The following is a 12,184-nucleotide window of genomic DNA, read 5'->3' on the forward strand; positions in this document are numbered from 1 at the left end:
TTTGACTGGCCAGCACGGACTTTTGCTGGCCAGCCATAGGCCTTTACTGGCCAGTAAAGGCCTTTGACTGGCCAGCACGGACTTTTGCTGGCCAGCCATAGGCCTTTACTGGCCAGTAAAGGCCTTTGACTGGCCAGCACGGACTTTTGCTGGCCAGCCATAGGCCTTTACTGGCCAGTAAAGGCCTTTGACTGGCCAGCACGGACTTTTGCTGGCCAGCCATAGGCCTTTACTGGCCAGTAAAGGCCTTTGACTGGCCAGCACGGACTTTTGCTGGCCAGCCATAGGCCTTTACTGGCCGAAAGGCCTTTGACTGGCCAGCACTTTTGCTGGCCAGCCATAGGCCTTTACTGGCCAGTAAAGGCCTTTGACTGGCCAGCACGGACTTTTGCTGGCCAGCCATAGGCCTTTACTGGCCAGTAAAGGCCTTTGACTGGCCAGCACGGACTTTTGCTGGCCAGCCATAGGCCTTTACTGGCCAGTAAAGGCCTTTGACTGGCCAGCACGGACTTTTGCTGGCCAGCCATAGGCCTTTACTGGCCAGTAAAGGCCTTTGACTGGCCAGCACGGACTTTTGCTGGCCAGCCATAGGCCTTTACTGGCCAGTAAAGGCCTTTGACTGGCCAGCACGGACTTTTGCTGGCCAGCCATAGGCCTTTACTGGCCAGTAAAGGCCTTTGACTGGCCAGCACGGACTTTTGCTGGCCAGCCATAGGCCTTTACTGGCCAGTAAAGGCCTTTGACTGGCCAGCACGGACTTTTGCTGGCCAGCCATAGGCCTTTACTGGCCAGTAAAGGCCTTTGACTGGCCAGCACGGACTTTTGCTGGCCAGCCATAGGCCTTTACTGGCCAGTAAAGGCCTTTGACTGGCCAGCACGGACTTTTGCTGGCCAGCCATAGGCCTTTACTGGCCAGTAAAGGCCTCTTGACTGGCCAGCACGGACTTTGCTGGCCAGCCATAGGCCTTTACTGGCCAGTAAAGGCCTTTGACTGGCCAGCACGGACTTTTGCTGGCCAGCCATAGGCCTTTACTGGCCAGTAAAGGCCTTTGACTGGCCAGCACGGACTTTTGCTGGCCAGCCATAGGCCTTTACTGGCCAGTAAAGGCCTTTGACTGGCCAGCACGGACTTTTGCTGGCCAGCCATAGGCCTTTACTGGCCAGTAAAGGCCTTTGACTGGCCAGCACGGACTTTTGCTGGCCAGCCATAGGCCTTTACTGGCCAGTAAAGGCCTTTGACTGGCCAGCACGGACTTTTGCTGGCCAGCCATAGGCCTTTACTGGCCAGTAAAGGCCTTTGACTGGCCAGCACGGACTTTTGCTGGCCAGCCATAGGCCTTTACTGGCCAGTAAAGGCCTTTGACTGGCCAGCACGGACTTTTGCTGGCCAGCCATAGGCCTTTACTGGCCAGTAAAGGCCTTTGACTGGCCAGCACGGACTTTTGCTGGCCAGCCATAGGCCTTTACTGGCCAGCCATAGGCCTTTACTGGCCAGCAAAGGCCTTTGACTGGCCAGCACGGACTTTTGCTGGCCAGCCATAGGCCTTTACTGGCCAGCAAAGGCCTTTGACTGGCCAGCACGGACTTTGCTGGCCAGCCATAGGCCTTTACTGGCCAGTAAAGGCCTTTGACTGGCCAGCACGGACTTTTGCTGGCCAGCCATAGGCCTTTACTGGCCAGTAAAGGCCTTTGACTGGCCAGCACGGACTTTTGCTGGCCAGCCATAGGCCTTTACTGGCCAGTAAAGGCCTTTGACTGGCCAGCACGGACTTTTGCTGGCCAGCCATAGGCCTTTACTGGCCAGTAAAGGCCTTTGACTGGCCAGCACGGACTTTTGCTGGCCAGCCATAGGCCTTTACTGGCCAGTAAAGGCCTTTGACTGGCCAGCACGGACTTTTGCTGGCCAGCCATAGGCCTTTACTGGCCAGTAAAGGCCTTTGACTGGCCAGCACGGACTTTTGCTGGCCAGCCATAGGCCTTTACTGGCCAGTAAAGGCCTTTGACTGGCCAGCACGGACTTTTGCTGGCCAGCCATAGGCCTTTACTGGCCAGTAAAGGCCTTTGACTGGCCAGCACGGACTTTTGCTGGCCAGCCATAGGCCTTTACTGGCCAGTAAAGGCCTTTGACTGGCCAGCACGGACTTTTGCTGGCCAGCCATAGGCCTTTACTGGCCAGTAAAGGCCTTTGACTGGCCAGCACGGACTTTTGCTGGCCAGCCATAGGCCTTTACTGGCCAGTAAAGGCCTTTGACTGGCCAGCACGGACTTTTCTGGCTGGCATAGGCCACTGGCCATAGGCCTTTACTGGCCAGTGAGGGCCTTTGACTGGCCAGCACGGACTTTTGCTGGCCGGCCTTGACTGGCCAGCCCGGACTTTGGCTGGCCAGCCATAGGCCTTTACTGGCCAGTAAAGGCCTTTGACTGGCCAGCACGGACTTTTGCTGGCCAGCCATAGGCCTTTACTGGCCAGTAAAGGCCTTTGACTGGCCAGCACGGACTTTTGCTGGCCAGCCATAGGCCTTTACTGGCCAGTAAAGGCCTTTGACTGGCCAGCACGGACTTTTGCTGGCCAGCCATAGGCCTTTACTGGCCAGTAAAGGCCTTTGACTGGCCAGCACGGACTTTTGCTGGCCAGCCATAGGCCTTTACTGGCCAGTAAAGGCCTTTGACTGGCCAGCACGGACTTTGCTGGCCAGCCATAGGCCTTTACTGGCCAGTAAAGGCCTTTGACTGGCCAGCACGGACTTTTGCTGGCCAGCCATAGGCCTTTACTGGCCAGTAAAGGCCTTTGACTGGCCAGCACGGACTTTTGCTGGCCAGCCATAGGCCTTTACTGGCCAGTAAAGGCCTTTGACTGGCCAGCACGGACTTTTGCTGGCCAGCCATAGGCCTTTACTGGCCAGTAAAGGCCTTTGACTGGCCAGCACGGACTTTTGCTGGCCAGCCATAGGCCTTTACTGGCCAGTAAAGGCCTTTGACTGGCCAGCACGGACTTTTGCTGGCCAGCCATAGGCCTTTACTGGCCAGCCAAAGGCCTTTGACTGGCCAGCACGGACTTTTGCTGGCCAGCCATAGGCCTTTACTGGCCAGCCAAAGGCCTTTGACTGGCCAGCACGGACTTTTGCTGGCCAGCCATAGGCCTTTACTGGCCAGCCAAAGGCCTTTGACTGGCCAGCACGGACTTTTGCTGGCCAGCCATAGGCCTTTACTGGCCAGTAAAGGCCTTTGACTGGCCAGCACGGACTTTTGCTGGCCAGCCATAGGCCTTTACTGGCCAGTAAAGGCCTTTGACTGGCCAGCACGGACTTTTGCTGGCCAGCCATAGGCCTTTACTGGCCAGTAAAGGCCTTTGACTGGCCAGCACGGACTTTTGCTGGCCAGCCATAGGCCTTTACTGGCCAGTAAAGGCCTTTGACTGGCCAGCACGGACTTTTGCTGGCCAGCCATAGGCCTTTACTGGCCAGTAAAGGCCTTTGACTGGCCAGCACGGACTTTTGCTGGCCAGCCATAGGCCTTTACTGGCCAGTAAAGGCCTTTGACTGGCCAGCACGGACTTTGCTGGCCAGCCTAGGCCTTTACTGGCCAGTAAAGGCCTTTGACTGGCCAGCAGGGACTCTTGCTGGCCAGCCATAGGCCTTTACTGGCCAGTAAAGGCCTTTGACTGGCCAGCACGGACTTTTGCTGGCCAGCCATAGGCCTTTACTGGCCAGTAAAGGCCTTTGACTGGCCAGCACGGACTTTTGCTGGCCAGCCATAGGCCTTTACTGGCCAGTAAAGGCCTTTGACTGGCCAGCACGGACTTTTGCTGGCCAGCCATAGGCCTTTACTGGCCAGTAAAGGCCTTTGACTGGCCAGCACGGACTTTTGCTGGCCAGCCATAGGCCTTTACTGGCCAGTAAAGGCCTTTGACTGGCCAGCACGGACTTTTGCTGGCCAGCCATAGGCCTTTACTGGCCAGTAAAGGCCTTTGACTGGCCAGCACGGACTCTTGCTGGCCAGCCATAGGCCTTTACTGGCCAGTAAAGGCCTTTGACTGGCCAGCACGGACTTTTGCTGGCCAGCCATAGGCCTTTACTGGCCAGTAAAGGCCTTTGACTGGCCAGCACGGACTTTTGCTGGCCAGCCATAGGCCTTTACTGGCCAGTAAAGGCCTTTGACTGGCCAGCACGGACTTTTGCTGGCCAGCCATAGGCCTTTACTGGCCAGTAAAGGCCTTTGACTGGCCAGCACGGACTTTTGCTGGCCAGCCATAGGCCTTTACTGGCCAGTAAAGGCCTTTGACTGGCCAGCACGGACTTTTGCTGGCCAGCCATAGGCCTTTACTGGCCAGTAAAGGCCTTTGACTGGCCAGCACGGACTTTTGCTGGCCAGCCATAGGCCTTTACTGGCCAGTAAAGGCCTTTGACTGGCCAGCACGGACTTTTGCTGGCCAGCCATAGGCCTTTACTGGCCAGTAAAGGCCTTTGACTGGCCAGGCCAGTAAAGGCCTTTGACTGGCCAGCACGGACTTTTGCTGGCCAGCCATAGGCCTTTACTGGCCAGAGTAAAGGCCTTTGACTGGCCAGCACGGACTTTTGCTGGCCAGCCATAGGCCTTTACTGGCCAGTAAAGGCCTTTGACTGGCCAGCACGGACTTTTGCTGGCCAGCCATAGGCCTTTACTGGCCAGTAAAGGCCTTTGACTGGCCAGCACGGACTTTTGCTGGCCAGCCATAGGCCTTTACTGGCCAGTAAAGGCCTTTGACTGGCCAGCACGGACTTTTGCTGGCCAGCCATAGGCCTTTACTGGCCAGTAAAGGCCTTTGACTGGCCAGCACGGACTTTTGCTGGCCAGCCATAGGCCTTTACTGGCCAGTAAAGGCCTTTGACTGGCCAGCACGGACTTTGCTGGCCAGCCATAGGCCTTTACTGGCCAGTAAAGGCCTTTGACTGGCCAGCACGGACTTTTGCTGGCCAGCCATAGGCCTTTACTGGCCAGTAAAGGCCGTTGCTGGCCAGCACGGACTTTTGCTGGCCAGCCATAGGCCTTAACTGGCCAGCACGGACTTTTGCTGGCCACCTAGGCCTTTACTGGCCAGTAAAGGCCTTTGACTGGCCAGCACGGACTTTTGCTGGCCAGCCATAGGCCTTTACTGGCCAGTAAAGGCCTTTGACTGGCCAGCACGGACTTTTGCTGGCCAGCCATAGGCCTTTACTGGCCAGTAAAGGCCTTTGACTGGCCAGCACGGACTTTTGCTGGCCAGCCATAGGCCTTTACTGGCCAGTAAAGGCCTTTGACTGGCCAGCACGGACTTTTGCTGGCCAGCCATAGGCCTTTACTGGCCAGTAAAGGCCTTTGACTGGCCAGCACGGACTTTTGCTGGCCAGCCATAGGCCTTTACTGGCCAGTAAAGGCCTTTGACTGGCCAGCACGGACTTTTGCTGGCCAGCCATAGGCCTTTACTGGCCAGTAAAGGCCTTTGACTGGCCAGCACGGACTTTTGCTGGCCAGCCATAGGCCTTTACTGGCCAGTAAAGGCCTTTGACTGGCCAGCACGGACTTTTGCTGGCCAGCCATAGGCCTTTACTGGCCAGTAAAGGCCTTTGACTGGCCAGCACGGACTTTTGGCTGGCCAGCCATAGGCCTTTACTGGCCAGTAAAGGCCTTTGACTGGCCAGCACGGACTTTTGCTGGCCAGCCATAGGCCTTTACTGGCCAGTAAAGGCCTTTGACTGGCCAGCACGGACTTTTGCTGGCCAGCCATAGGCCTTTACCGGCCGGTAAGGGCCTTTGGCTGGCCAGCACGGACTTTTGCTGGCCAGCCATAGGCCTTTACCGGCCGGTAAGGGCCTTTGGCTGGGCAGCACGGACTTTGCTGGCCAGCCATAGGCCTTTACTGGCCAGTAAAGGCCTTTGACTGGCCAGCACGGACTTTTGCTGGCCAGCCATAGGCCTTTACTGGCCAGTAAAGGCCTTTGACTGGCCAGCACGGACTTTTGCTGGCCAGCCATAGGCCTTTACTGCGGCCGACCAGCACGGACGCGGAGGCCTTACTGGCCAGTAAAGGCCTTTACTGGCCAGCACGGAATTTTGCTGGCCAGCCATAGGCCTTTACTGGCCAGTAAAGGCCTTTGACTGGCCAGCACGGACTTTTGCTGGCCAGCCATAGGCCTTTACTGGCCAGTAAAGGCCTTTGACTGGCCAGCACGGACTTTTGCTGGCCAGCCATAGGCCTTTACTGGCCAGTAAAGGCCTTTGACTGGCCAGCACGGACTTTTGCTGGCCAGCCATAGGCCTTTACTGGCCAGTAAAGGCCTTTGACTGGCCAGCACGGACTTTTGCTGGCCAGCCATAGGCCTTTACTGGCCAGTAAAGGCCTTTGACTGGCCAGCACGGACTTTTGCTGGCCAGCCATAGGCCTTTACTGGCACTGGCCAGCCTGACGGCCAAGGCCTTTGCGGACTGGCCAGCACGGACTTTTGCTGGCCAGCCATAGGCCTTTACTGGCCAGTAAAGGCCTTTGACTGGCCAGCACGGACTTTTGCTGGCCAGCCATAGGCCTTTACTGGCCAGTAAAGGCCTTTGACTGGCCAGCACGGACTTTTGCTGGCCAGCCATAGGCCTTTACTGGCCAGTAAAGGCCTTTGACTGGCCAGCACGGACTTTTGCTGGCCAGCCATAGGCCTTTACTGGCCAGTAAAGGCCTTTGACTGGCCAGCACGGACTTTTGCTGGCCAGCCATAGGCCTTTACTGGCCAGTAAAGGCCTTTGACTGGCCAGCACGGACTTTTGCTGGCCAGCCATAGGCCTTTACTGGCCAGTAAAGGCCTTTGACTGGCCAGCACGGACTTTTGCTGGCCAGCCATAGGCCTTTACTGGCCAGTAAAGGCCTTTGACTGGCCAGCACGGACTTTTGCTGGCCAGCCATAGGCCTTTACTGGCCAGTAAAGGCCTTTGACTGGCCAGCACGGACTTTTGCTGGCCAGCCATAGGCCTTTACTGGCCAGTAAAGGCCTTTGACTGGCCAGCACGGACTTTTGCTGGCCAGCCATAGGCCTTTACTGGCCAGTAAAGGCCTTTGACTGGCCAGCACGGACTTTTGCTGGCCAGCCATAGGCCTTTACTGGCCAGTAAAGGCCTTTGACTGGCCAGCACGGACTTTTGCTGGCCAGCCATAGGCCTTTACTGGCCAGTAAAGGCCTTTGACTGGCCAGCACGGACTTTTGCTGGCCAGCCATAGGCCTTTACTGGCCAGTAAAGGCCTTTGACTGGCCAGCACGGACTTTTGCTGGCCAGCCATAGGCCTTTACTGGCCAGTAAAGGCCTTTGACTGGCCAGCACGGACTTTTGCTGGCCAGCCATAGGCCTAGGCCTTACTGGCCAGTAAAGGCCTTTGACTGGCCAGCACGGACTTTTGCTGGCCAGCCATAGGCCTTTACTGGCCAGTAAAGGCCTTTGACTGGCCAGCACGGACTTTTGCTGGCCAGCCATAGGCCTTTACTGGCCAGTAAAGGCCTTTGACTGGCCAGCACGGACTTTTGCTGGCCAGCCACAGGCCTTTACTGGCCAGTAAAGGCCTTTGACTGGCCAGCACGGACTTTTGCTGGCCAGCCATAGGCCTTTACTGGCCAGTAAAGGCCTTTGACTGGCCAGCACGGACTTTTGCTGGCCAGCCATAGGCCTTTACTGGCCAGTAAAGGCCTTTGACTGGCCAGCACGGACTTTTGCTGGCCAGCCATAGGCCTTTACTGGCCAGTAAAGGCCTTTGACTGGCCAGCACGGACTTTTGCTGGCCAGCCATAGGCCTTTACTGGCCAGTAAAGGCCTTTGACTGGCCAGCACGGACTTTTGCTGGCCAGCCATAGGCCTTTACTGGCCAGTAAAGGCCTTTGACTGGCCAGCACGGACTTTTGCTGGCCAGCCATAGGCCTTTACGGCCTTTGACTGGCCAGCACGGACTTTCTGGCCAGCCATAGGCCTTTACTGGCCAGTAAAGGCCTTTGACTGGCCAGCACGGACTTTTGCTGGCCAGCCATAGGCCTTTACTGGCCAGTAAAGGCCTTTGACTGGCCAGCACGGACTTTTGCTGGCCAGCCATAGGCCTTTACTGGCCAGTAAAGGCCTTTGACTGGCCAGCACGGACTTTTGCTGGCCAGCCATAGGCCTTTACTGGCCAGTAAAGGCCTTTGACTGGCCAGCACGGACTTTTGCTGGCCAGCCATAGGCCTTTACTGGCCAGTAAAGGCCTTTGACTGGCCAGCACGGACTTTTGCTGGCCAGCCATAGGCCTTTACTGGCCAGTAAAGGCCTTTGACTGGCCAGCACGGACTTTTGCTGGCCAGCCATAGGCCTTTACTGGCCAGTAAAGGCCTTTGACTGGCCAGCACGGACTTTTGCTGGCCAGCCATAGGCCTTTACTGGCCAGTAAAGGCCTTTGACTGGCCAGCACGGACTTTTGCTGGCCAGCCATAGGCCTTTACTGGCCAGTAAAGGCCTTTGACTGGCCAGCACGGACTTTTGCTGGCCAGCCATAGGCCTTTACTGGCCAGTAAAGGCCTTTGACTGGCCAGCACGGACTTTTGCTGGCCAGCCATAGGCCTTTACTGGCCAGTAAAGGCCTTTGACTGGCCAGCACGGACTTTTGCTGGCCAGCCATAGGCCTTTACTGGCCAGTAAAGGCCTTTGACTGGCCAGCACGGACTTTTGCTGGCCAGCCATAGGCCTTTACTGGCCAGTAAAGGCCTTTGACTGGCCAGCACGGACTTTTGCTGGCCAGCCATAGGCCTTTACTGGCCAGTAAAGGCCTTTGACTGGCCAGCACGGACTTTTGCTGGCCAGCCATAGGCCTTTACTGGCCAGTAAAGGCCTTTGACTGGCCAGCACGGACTTTTGCTGGCCAGCCATAGGCCTTTACTGGCCAGTAAAGGCCTTTGACTGGCCAGCACGGACTTTTGCTGGCCAGCCATAGGCCTTTACTGGCCAGTAAAGGCCTTTGACTGGCCAGCACGGACTTTTGCTGGCCAGCCATAGGCCTTTACTGGCCAGTAAAGGCCTTTGACTGGCCAGCACGGACTTTTGCTGGCCAGCCATAGGCCTTTACTGGCCAGTAAAGGCCTTTGACTGGCCAGCACGGACTTTTGCTGGCCAGCCATAGGCCTTTACTGGCCAGTAAAGGCCTTTGACTGGCCAGCACGGACTTTTGCTGGCCAGCCATAGGCCTTTACTGGCCAGTAAAGGCCTTTGACTGGCCAGCACGGACTTTTGCTGGCCAGCCATAGGCCTCTCCTGGCCAGTAAAGGCCTTTGACTGGCCAGCACGGACTTTTGCTGGCCAGCCATAGGCCTTTACTGCGGCCAGTAAAGGCCTTTGACTGGCCAGCACGGACTTTTGCTGGCCAGCCATAGGCCTTTACTGGCCTGGCCAGTAAAGGCCTTTGACTGGCCAGCACGGACTTTTGCTGGCCAGCCATAGGCCTTTACTGGCCAGTAAAGGCCTTTGACTGGCCAGCACGGACTTTTGCTGGCCAGCCATAGGCCTTTACTGGCCAGTAAAGGCCTTTGACTGGCCAGCACGGACTTTTGCTGGCCAGCCATAGGCCTTTACTGGCCAGTAAAGGCCTTTGACTGGCCAGCACGGACTTTTGCTGGCCAGCCATAGGCCTTTACTGGCCAGTAAAGGCCTTTGACTGGCCAGCACGGACTTTTGCTGGCCAGCCATAGGCCTTTACTGGCCAGTAAAGGCCTTTGACTGGCCAGCACGGACTTTTGCTGGCCAGCCATAGGCCTTTACTGGCCAGTAAAGGCCTTTGACTGGCCAGCACGGACACTTGCTGGCCAGCCATTGGCCTTTACTGGCCAGTAAAGGCCTTTGACTGGCCAGCACGGACTTTTGCTGGCCAGCCATTGGCCTTTACTGGCCAGTAAAGGCCTTTGACTGGCCAGCACGGACTTTTGCTGGCCAGCCATAGGCCTTTACTGGCCAGTAAAGGCCTTTGACTGGCCAGCACGGACTTTTGCTGGCCAGCCATAGGCCTTTACTGGCCAGTAAAGGCCTTTGACTGGCCAGCACGGACTTTTGCTGGCCAGCCATAGGCCTTTACTGGCCAGTAAAGGCCTTTGACTGGCCAGCACGGACTTTTGCTGGCCAGCCATAGGCCTTTACTGGCCAGTAAAGGCCTTTGACTGGCCAGCACGGACTTTTGCTGGCCAGCCATAGGCCTTTACTGGCCAGTAAAGGCCTTTGACTGGCCAGCACGGACTTTTGCTGGCCAGCCATAGGCCTTTACTGGCCAGTAAAGGCCTTTGACTGGCCAGCACGGACTTTTGCTGGCCAGCCATAGGCCTTTACTGGCCAGTAAAGGCCTTTGACCGGCCAGCACGGCAGGCCTTTGCTGGCCAGCCAGGCCTTTACTGGCCAGCCTTTGCTGGCCAGTAAAGGCCTTTGACTGGCCAGCAACGGCCTTTGGCTGGCCAGCCATAGGCCTTTACTGGCCAGTAAAGGCCTTTGACTGGCCAGCACGGACTTTTGCTGGCCAGCCATAGGCCTTTACTGGCCAGTAAAGGCCTTTGACTGGCCAGCACGGACTTTTGCTGGCCAGCCATAGGCCTTTACTGGCCAGTAAAGGCCTTTGACTGGCCAGCACGGACTTTTGCTGGCCAGCCATAGGCCTTTACTGGCCAGTAAAGGCCTTTGACTGGCCAGCACGGACTTTTGCTGGCCAGCCATAGGCCTTTACTGGCCAGTAAAGGCCTTTGACTGGCCAGCACGGACTTTTGCTGGCCAGCCATAGGCCTTTACTGGCCAGTAAAGGCCTTTGACTGGCCAGCACGGACTTTTGCTGGCCAGCCATAGGCCTTTACTGGCCAGTAAAGGCCTTTGACTGGCCAGCACGGACTTTTGCTGGCCAGCCATAGGCCTTTGACTGGCCAGCACGGACTTTGGCTGGCCAGCCATAGGCCTTTACTGGCCAGTAAAGGCCTTTGACTGGCCAGCAGGGACTTTTGCTGGCCAGCCATAGGCCTTTACTGGCCAGCAAAGGCCTTTGACTGGCCAGCACGGACTTTTGCTGGCCAGCCATAGGCCTTTACTGGCCAGCAAAGGCCTTTGACTGGCCAGCACGGACTTTTGCTGGCCAGCCATAGGCCTTTACTGGCCAGTAAAGGCCTTTGACTGGCCAGCACGGACTTTTGCTGGCCAGCCATAGGCCTTTACTGGCCAGTAAAGGCCTTTGACTGGCCAGCACGGACTTTTGCTGGCCAGCCATAGGCCTTTACTGGCCAGTAAAGGCCTTTGACTGGCCAGCACGGACTTTTGCTGGCCAGCCATAGGCCTTTACTGGCCAGTAAAGGCCTTTGACTGGCCAGCACGGACTTTTGCTGGCCAGCCATAGGCCTTTACTGGCCAGTAAAGGCCTTTGACTGGCCAGCACGGACTTTTGCTGGCCAGCCATAGGCCTTTACTGGCCAGTAAAGGCCTTTGACTGGCCAGCACGGCCTTTGCTGGCCAGCCATAGGCCTTTGCTGGCCAGCCATAGGCCTTTACTGGCCAGTAAAGGCCTTTGACTGGCCAGCACGGACTTTTGCTGGCCAGCCATAGGCCTTTACTGGCCAGTAAAGGCCTTTGACTGGCCAGCACGGACTTTTGCTGGCCAGCCATAGGCCTTTACTGGCCAGTAAAGGCCTTTGACTGGCCAGCACGGACTTTTGCTGGCCAGCCATAGGCCTTTACTGGCCAGTAAAGGCCTTTGACTGGCCAGCACGGACTTTTGCTGGCCAGCCATAGGCCTTTACTGGCCAGTAAAGGCCTTTGACTGGCCAGCACGGACTTTTGCTGGCCAGCCATAGGCCTTTACTGGCCAGTAAAGGCCTTTGACTGGCCAGCACGGACTTTTGCTGGCCAGCCATAGGCCTTTACTGGCCAGTAAAGGCCTTTGACTGGCCAGCACGGACTTTTGCTGGCCAGCCGTAGGCCTTTTGGCCTGGCCAGCCATAGGCCTTTGCTGGCCAGCCATAGGCCTTTACTGGCCAGTAAAGGCCTTTGACTGGCCAGCACGGACTTTTGCTGGCCAGCCATAGGCCTTTACTGGCCAGTAAAGGCCTTTGACTGGCCAGCACGGACTTTTGCTGGCCAGCCATAGGCCTTTACTGGCCAGTAAAGGCCTTTGACTGGCCAGCACGGACTTTTGCTGGCCAGCCATAGGCCTTTA

This window comes from Phodopus roborovskii, unplaced genomic scaffold (assembly GCF_943737965.1).
Source record: "Phodopus roborovskii unplaced genomic scaffold, PHOROB, whole genome shotgun sequence".
Classification (NCBI taxonomy): Eukaryota; Metazoa; Chordata; class Mammalia; order Rodentia; family Cricetidae; genus Phodopus; species Phodopus roborovskii.